The following is a 9514-nucleotide window of genomic DNA, read 5'->3' on the forward strand; positions in this document are numbered from 1 at the left end:
GGTCCATCCTATTCACTTAGGGAAACCTCTTTGTCTTTGTGCTTCCCATTTCTCCCCCCTGCCACCCCCTCACCCTACCGCCACACCTGTCCTGTTTCTGTATCTCTAGTCTCCATGCATCTAGAACTTCTCTGCAATCTCTCTTGCTGTTCCAGTCTTTCAAGAGCTCCTGTTTCCCACTATGAGCAGCAAATGTAACAATCTTTTTATGTCTATTTGGACTCAATTTGACACACACTCCTTAAACCTAATAGTAGTCTGCTATGGTCACTTCCAGAATCCATCTCCACCTCTGGCTCTTTGTTTTTGTTCTCCATATCCCTCCCTCCACCCACAGCCATGGGTACTTCCCAGCTTTTCTCTCACCTTTTTTGGTTTTTGTCCATACTCTCTTTCTACTTACCAGCAGTAGAGTGTCTGTACTTTTTTAGCCAAGGACATCCGCTGGACTGGGCCTTTGCTCCCGTCCTTCACTTCTACGCCACATTGCTCTATAGTTCTCGCCTTACTCCTGCATCATCAGTTTATTCCTCCTGTGTGCATAATTTTCAGCAACATTCAACATTCTATGTCTCTCACCTAAAAAGAAAAAACCCTCAGGGTCTCACTTTCTCTTACAACTATTTCCTCATTTTTCTACACCTCTGTGGAACCAACCTCCTTGAAAGAATTGATTATACTTTTTTTTTTTTTTTAACCTCTCCAGTCAATGAAAGGGAAACTTTATTGAGGCCCCAGGGTCACAGGGATTAGGCAGAAGACTGCCCTGTAGACCAGAGGTGATGGAAGGGCCTTATTTAACCTTCTTCTTGGGGCACAGGTTGTTGGTGTGGCCGCACTTCTTCTTGCGGCAGTTGACAGTGCGTGGGTGCAGGCGGGCATAACACTTGCGGCAGATCATCTTGTCACAGTTGTACTTCTGGGCGAGCTGGCGGAGAGAGGGCTCGATGATGCCACCACGCAGACGAAGCACCAAGTGCAGGGTGGACTCTTTCTGAATGTTGTAGTCCGAGAGAGTGCGGCCATCCTCCAGCTGTTTGCCCACAAAAATCAGACGCTGCTGGTCAGGCAGGATGCCCTCTTTGTCTTGGATTTTAGCTTTGACATTCTCAATGGTGTCACTGGGCTCAACCTCAAGGGTGATGGTCTTGCCAGTCAGGGTCTTCACAAAGATCTGCATCTCTGTGTCTGGCACTCCGCCGCCTCGTTGAAAAGAAAGAGGACCTGATTATACTTTCTATCACCAATCACTCTCCTTCCATTCTCTTTTGAATTTATTCCAGTCATGCCTACACCTCCCTCATTTACCTGAGTCTTTTCTTTTCTTTTTTTTAAGTATATTTTATTGATTATGCTGTTACAGCTGTCCCAATTTTTTCCCTTTGCCCCCCCTCTGCCCAGTACCCCTCTTCCCTCCAGCAATCCACCCCCATTAGTTCATGTCCATGGGTCATGCATGTAAGTTCTTTTGTTTTACCCTTTCCTATATTATTCTTAGCATCCCCCTGTCTATTTTGTTTTCCTCCTAGTTATGCTTCTTGATCCCTGCACCATTTCCCCATTTCTCTGCCTTCCTTCTCTCAGCTGATAACCCTCCAAATAATCCCCATACCTATGATTCTGTTCCTTTTCTGGTTGTTTGCTTAGTTTGTTTTTGTTTTTATTTTTTAGATTCAGTTGTTGATAGTTGTGAATCTGTTGTCATTTTAAGTTATAGTTTTTATCTTCTTTTTCTTAAATAAGTCCCTTTAACATTTCATGTAATAAGGCCTTGGGGATGATGAACTCCTTTAGCTTTACCTTGTCTGGGTAGCACTTTATCTGCCCTTCCATTCTAAATGATAGCTTTGCTGGATAGAGTAATCTTGGCTGTAGGTCCTTGCTTTTCATCACTTTGAATACTTCTTGCCAGTCCCTTCTTGCCTGCAAAGTTTCCTTTGAGAAATCAACTGACAGTCTTATGTGAACTCCTTTATAGGTAGCTCTCTTCTTTTCTCTTGCTGCTTTTAATATTCTCTTTTTAATCTTTGGCATTTTAAACATGATGTCTCTTGGTGTGGTCCTTTTTGGGTCCAATTTGTTTGGAACTCTCTGTGCTTCCTGGACTTGTATGTCTATTTCCTTCACCAAATTAGGGAAGTTTCTTTTCATTATTTTTTAAAATAAATTTTCAATTTCTTGCTTTTCCTCTTCTCCTTCCAGCACCCACATGATTTGGATGTTGGTACCTTTAAAGTTGTCCCAGAGGTTCCTAGTCCTCTCCTCATTTTTTCAGTTTTTGCTTCTTCTTTCTGTTCCAGGTGAATGTTTATTTCTTCCTTTTGTTCAAATCACTGATTTGAATCCCTGCTTCCTTCCCTTCACTGTTGGTTCCCTGTATACTTTTCATTATTTCACTTCGTATAACCTTCATTTGTTCCTTTATTTTGTGGCTGTACTCAATCATTTCTCTGAGCATCCTCATTACCAGCGTTTTGAACTCTGCATCTGATAGGTCAGCTATCTCTGTTTTGTTTAGTTATTTTTCTGGAGTTTTGTTCTGCTCTTTCATTTGGGCCATATTTTTCTGTCTCCTCAATTTGGCAGCCTCCCTGTGTTTGTTTCTGTGTATTGAGTAGAGCTGATTTGACTCTGTGTCTTGGTAGTTTGGCCTAATGTAGAAGGTGTCCTGTAGGGTCCAGTGGCATAGTCTCCCCTATCGTCCAAGCTGGGTACTTGAGATGTGCCCTTCATGTGGGTTGAGTACACCCTCCTCTTGTAGTTGAGCCTTGGTTGCTGTTGGCAGATCAATGGGAGGGATTTACCCAGGCCAGTCGGCTGCAAGGACTTGCTGTGACCACTGACCACCAACCTCTGCCCTCCATGGAGGATCAGCTATGCAGGATCAGGGTGGTGGTGCTCCAGTGTGGTCTGTAGCTGTCCATTGGGTATACTGGCCCTGGGGTTCCCAGATAGTGCAGGCCAAGGTCAGCCCCAACCTGTATTTTGTTTGGGGCACCCTGCCTGAGCTATAAAGCAATCTGAGATGGCTGCTACTTGTGTTGGGCTTGGAGGTTCCCAGGTGAAGCCAAGCTGTGAATGTAAGCTGGGTGCTCCTAGTGCCTGGCTTTGGGCTCACTGAAGCCAGCTGTTGCTTGTTTGGTAGGATTTAGGAAGTTGTGAAGCAGGAGTGAAAACCTGCCATTCATATGGAAAAGCAGCTTGAGTGGGCATGTAAATTGGGTGGGGTGGAGTCTCTAGGGATCTCCAAGGCGGGCCAAACAGTGTTAGCCACGTTGATGGAGTCTCAGATATGGCACTAGCTTGCTAGCTCTGTGTGGGTTGGGTTTAGAAAAGAGACAATGGCCTCTTCTCAACTTGATTCAGACACTTCAGTTCCTCCATGTATACCACTGGGGCCTTTCAAGCTGCTACGCTGATGCTGGAGCTCAGAAGAAGTGAGTCTGGGTAGGTGAGTTCATGTGTGGGTTCTTCAAGAAGAACTGCTTGCGGGTCCAGCAGTTTCTTCCATGGACTCAATCCCTGATGGTTTTTGCTGCCAGAAGTTGTGGGGACTTATATTCCTGGCACTTGAACTTTGGGCAGGGGGGCTGGGACTTCTTGCTTCTGGGATATCCGTCCTGAAGTTTTATCCACCACACGTCGGTGAGAGACCAACCCATTCCACATCTGTGCCCCTCCTAGCTGTCTTGATGGATATGGTTTCTTTGGTTTCATAGTTGTCAGGCTTCCATTTAACTCAATTACGTACAGTTCTGGTTTATGGTTGTTCTACATTTTAGTTGTAATTTTGATGTCGCTGTGCAAAGAGCCAAGCCACATCTGCCTACACTGCCATCTTGACTGGATCTCCAGGTTTTGACCCTGAGTCAGTTCTTTTCAATGCCATGAGCAATCTCCATGTCTAATGGTTAAATCTGAGTCCTCATTTTATTTGGCCAATTCATAAATTTCCGTGTGTTCTCCTTGCGATACTTTCCTTTTTTGGCTTCCAGTATTACACATTCTTATAGTTTTCCTCCTTCCTCCCTGGCTTCTCAGTCTCCTCTGCTTGTCTGTCTTTTTTTTCCCCCCAATTTCTTAACATTGGACTGTCCCAGAGCCCAGTCCTTAGATCTCTCCTTCATTTACACTCATTCCCTAGGTGATCTTATCTGGTCTCTGGTTTTATATACATCAATCAATCAATCAATCAATCAACCAATTATCTATAGCCAGGACCCTCCCAGAGGACCAACAGGATTGTGTGTTGAGAAGAGACTGTTGGAGGTGTAGTCTCAGGAGGAAGCAGGAAGATTAATTATACTATTGCAATAATTGTAGCAGCAGAGTAAGTAAGAAGTGGTCATGTTCTGAATTCATTTTGAGGGTAGAGAAAACAGGCTTTTCTGATGGATTGGGTGTAGACTGTTAGAGATGATATATAGAAGATGACATCAATGTTTTTGTCCTGAACTGGCAAGAGAGAAATGCCATTAATGGATGTGGAAAATACAACAATGGGGACAGGTTTGGGGTGTGTGATTGGATGGTGGGGAAGATACAGGGAATTAGGAGTACACTTTTGAGATGAACATTGGACATCCAAGTGTTTATATGTTGATTAGACAATTTGGGCATGTGAGACTATCTACCCCATGAGATGATGATATCCATAGAGGCAAGGCCTGTGTCTTGGAGACTGTTGTATCTGGCATAGTTCCTAGCACATAGTAAATACTCAAGTATTTTAATTATTGAATGCAAGATGCTTCTCAAGGTCATTTTTATTGTGATTCCTTTATTTGACCCTAGGGTTCTCCTCATTAGCCGAGTACTTCCTCCTGTGGCAGGGCCCCACATCACATTGATGTAATCATTTATCTGCCTCCTCAGTCCAGACTTTGGACTCAGGTACTAATAAGGTGTTACTATGTGCCAGCCTGTTCTAAACCCTGGGTATATAAGCATTATAGTAGAAAGAAAGGATGAGAAAATAAACTAAAAACAGAGGCAGTACAATAGAGGAAAGGGGGCAACTTGAGAGATTCCAAAAATGGAACCCAGTGACTGACTTGATGCATGGTTTGAGCAAAAAAGTGGATGTATAGTGATACCATTCCCTGACATTGGAAAACAGTTTGATGGGATGGAGGGTGTTTGGAAATTTTTAATTAATTTGCATTGTCTCTGGAGCAAGAGGGAGCTTCCCCCCTGGTCACTGGCTCTACATTTGGAACCCAGAAGAAAGACTAGCAGAGAGAAATGGCTTTGGGAATCACCAGTACATTAACAATAATTGAGTTATGGATGTCCAGTTATCTCTCTTTCCCAGATAAAGAAATTAGGGCTCAGAAATGTTAAGTAACTTGTCAAATGTCAGAGTTAGGATTCTAACTCTGATGATGTTTTCCACATTTTATCCTGTGACTTTGACCTTAAAATCTGCATCCTCTCCAAGGGTCACACATTTGGCCTGAAAATCATAAAAACACATGTAATGTTTTTCTTGTGTTATAGTTTTGCTGCCCTTTGTTCATGTTTATCATCTTTCTCTGAAATCATTCTCTGGCTTCTTTAGCCAGACGTTCCTTTCTAAAGATGACCTAAATCTTTTACTCATACTTAAGCTTACATTGAGTGGTGGAATAAGCACAATCTTGAGCTATGCTGTTCTGCCATGGCCTCCTTAAGGTTCTAGGGTTTCAGTATTCCTTCCAGGGAGACCAATAACTCCTCTAGCCTAGTTTAAGGGAGGACAGAGCCCACTTCATGGCTCTTCAGGAGGTCAAGGGAATATGAATATGATGGCTACCGTTAAGAAACGCACTCTGCTGCCAGAGCTACTGGTGGTGGTAGATTACCTATTTGATGATAGTTATGGAATTTAGGGGTGGGAGTGTAGGCCACCTGAACAGAAAGCAGGAAAGAGCTCTAGCTATATCTCAGTATGACAGGTTATTCAGGAGGTCTCTTAAAACAGGTCTGTATGAGGAACTTTATTGAGTCTCTGTGTGAGGGAGCATATAGACAAGATATAGTTTTGGGAGGAGCCTACATTTCTTAAAAGCTGCTTATAGATTTCAGATCGCCAGTTAGCCTTTCTCTTGGGTTTTACCATTTCATACCAAGGATTTCAGAGAATTCCACATTATAGTCCATTAATGATAAACATTTCTCTGAAATAGGAAATCTGAACATTCTCAGAGAGAGAGGCAAAGGGACCACAGTCCCACTTTTGTTTTGAGCAACTTATCTTGTTAGAGACTTATGTGTGCCATTGAATTCTAGATTCCTGGCCACTTTCTGTGTCTGGTTAATGGGACAGGACACTTTTCAAAAGCCTTAAAATTTTTTTTGACTGTCAAGGCTAATAGTTCTGGTGTTTTCTGAAATGCAATAGGACATTAATGAAGAAATGAGAAAGGGTGACAGGAACAAAGGACTGGAGCTGGCAGGCTTATATGATGCTGTCTTTGGTTGGGGAAAGGGCAGGAGTCATTTTCAGAGGGGAAAGCACCAGGTAGATCCTCAGAGGAGATATTGCTGACTAAGTTCAACACCATATAACATACATGAAATAGATAAATATAAATATGTTTATTTATTTAGGGAAGCATGGCTGATGGAAAAGAAGTGGAGAAGGATCCCAGGTTTAGGTGGTGTAGAAATCAGACATAGCAGTAGGGCCAGGTACAAACTGCTAATGGCAATTTGACAAGCCCAAATCATTTAGAAAACCCCTTCTGTTTGTGGTTCTTTCCCAGAACTCACTTCCCTTTATTGCATTACAGGCAAACAGATTGAAGCTCAGATTTAATTATTTCCCCCTAAAGCACTTGGGATTTGGGTTGGCTTCCTGGCTCTAGGTTCTTTGAGTACAAATCAAATTGGCTTTGTTCCCTTACATGCCCTGATCAGAACATGTCAGTATCTGTCCCAAATACTCAGACCTCTTTCTGTCTATATGTACCACTCTCTGCCTGCCCTTAGGGGTGGGAAACAAGCCCCTCTCCACATCCTGCTGTGATTTTCTTTTCAGGACTCACTCATTCCATACAGATAATAGGTGGGATAGACACAAGAGAGCTACAGCAGCTTCCCAGATGAGCCCTCCAGAAAGATCTAACCAATAACCAAAGGGAAGTAGAGAGGGGAAGATTCTATCATTTGTTTATGACCCTTCGTCACATTAGCTATGTGGTTTTGATGAACACAAAGCACTTTCTCAAGGCTGGAACACTGTGGCACTTCTCTAAAAAGCTACTCTCCAGATGTGACCATATACAGAAGTCATCAATGAATTTTGCCTGTTGACTCCCAGCCACTCCTTGTCAGTACTGTTAGGGGTAAAAAAGGCAGTGACTCTCAAACTGGTAGGAGATAATTAACAGATGAATCATGGAAAAGGGGTGAGGAAATGACATTCTGTAGCTCCTCATACATATCTCTGGGATCAAAAGGAGGAAGATTGTTATCACCAAACACAGAGAAATGGGAAGATGTAGCTAGATAACTTTGCAAATAAGTTGGAGATAGACCTATACCTAGATTACCCTTAGTTAATCGTCGTCGTCGGCAGCCGTCCGTCTCGAGAGATGATGGTGTAGCTTCTTAAGAGTCTATCTGCACCGCCGAGAATGGCTGTGCAGTCCGACTCGGGAGTGACATAGTATCTGTCTCCTCCCGTGTTGAATCGACATCTTGTGATGACGCTGGAGTGTCCTCTCCAGTGAAGCTGAAGCTACAGAGCCTGGGCAGGGTGATATGGAGGGTCTGCTGTTGCCCATGCAGCAGACCCCCCCTCTCTTCGCAGCTGAAGGGTCCAAGGGAAAGACGGAGTCAATACAGCTTGGCTTCAGGTGCGCCGCAGGAGTTGCCGGTGTTGACTACAACGTCAAACCGCCTTAGGGACTCCGGCTCCGGATTTTCTGTTGGGGTTTACTCCCTTAGCCTTTCCCCTGAAGAGGTATGCCACAAGGCAGCGGAGGTTTTTTGGAATCAGAGTTTTCCTTCTCTGATGTGCCCTGACTGGAAGATCGAACCAGCGACACTTAGCTCGCAGGCCGACGCTCAATCCACTGAGCCAAACCAGCCAAGGGCAAAAAGAAAAGGTACTAATACTATAATCTCAAACACTTTCTGTTGCCCAGTCATTGATGCAGCATTCATTTAACAAAGTTACATAGAACACATGCTCTGTGGAAGACAGTGAGAACCATGTAGACTTGTTTTCCTCTCTCTTAATCTCAATGAAAAGTTGGGGCTTCCTTTTCCACCTTTTGAACCCTCTTTGGTTGCTTCCACCCATTCTCTTTTGTAGAGGTTTCTTTCGCTTTTTTTTTTTCTTCCTAATGAAGCCCTCTCACTTTTCAGGAGATCACTGTTATTTATCTTAGAGTCTTTTCTAAACAGTTTTCATTCTTGTATTGAGAGTCAAGTGAAAACAAAATCTTATCCTTCTATTTGTACTTAACCTAACAGGATGAGAGACTTCTTGTTGCAGCCAATTAGCAGGCTGCTCCTTAGGCTTTCTCAATTATTTATTTTTGAACAGAGAGGTTCCTAAAGTGCCTTCTGATTTCCTCTGTCCATTCTCCCCCTGCAGAGTGACCTTCCTTTGCCCTTATAAATAAGCAAGTTCTCTGCCGAAACTATTTATATATTTTGTATACACATACACACAAAACCTAAGTCGCCACTACCTTACAAACACATCTAGACAGCCTTTTTGCTACAACAGCACCAAGAAGATTCAGGCTGTCATCCTCTTTCATTTCCTTTAGTTCATGTAGCCAGATGCCCCTATTATAACTTTTTGTCCCTCTGACTTTGTCCTTCTCCTTCAAAGTTGGGTTGGCTATTCTGGGTATTTTGTCTCTCCATATAAACTTTAGAATCATTTTGTGATATCTACAAACTACCTTGCTGGTATTTTGATTGGGATTGCATTGAATCTATAGATCAATTGGGAAGAACTAACATATTTGAGTCTTCCTTTCCTTGAACATGGAATATCTCTCCATTTATTTAGGGTTTTTTATATCATTCATCAGAGTTTTATAGTTTTCCTCATATAAATCTTATATATATTCTATTATATTTATACCTAATTATGTCATTTTTGGAGGTGCTAATGTAAATGGGAATGTGTTTTCTTAATTTCAAATTTTACTTGTTCATTGCTGGTATATAAGGAAGCAATGAACTTTTTAATATTAACCTTATATTTTTCAACCTTGCTATAATTGCTTACTAGTTCCAGGAATCTTGTCACTTCTTTCAGATATTCTATATAGACGATCATGACATCCGTGAACAAAGAGTTTGATTTCTCCCTTCCCAGTCAATATACCTTTTAGTGTCCTATTACATTAGCTAGGACTTTCCCAGACATTTGTTTTTACTTGTTACTAAACGATACCACTTGTTTTTCTGGAAATTAGAGCTGACTTTGTTAATTTCTCAGACATTCCATGGGCAGATGTTGGATATTTGAGAACATTCACTTTTAATCACAATGTCTCTTGTATAT

At 42.4% G+C, this 9514-nt stretch overlaps 1 pseudogene; it reads right to left on the reverse strand.

Moving 5' to 3' along the window:
• Positions 1-706: 706 nt before the first annotated feature.
• Positions 707-1200, reverse strand: LOC150013337 (ubiquitin-ribosomal protein eL40 fusion protein pseudogene; annotated as a pseudogene).
• Positions 1201-9514: the final 8314 nt, after the last annotated feature.

This window comes from Furipterus horrens, unplaced genomic scaffold (assembly GCF_987537825.1).
Source record: "Furipterus horrens unplaced genomic scaffold, mFurHor1.1.pri manual_scaffold_4, whole genome shotgun sequence".
Classification (NCBI taxonomy): domain Eukaryota; kingdom Metazoa; phylum Chordata; class Mammalia; order Chiroptera; family Furipteridae; genus Furipterus; species Furipterus horrens.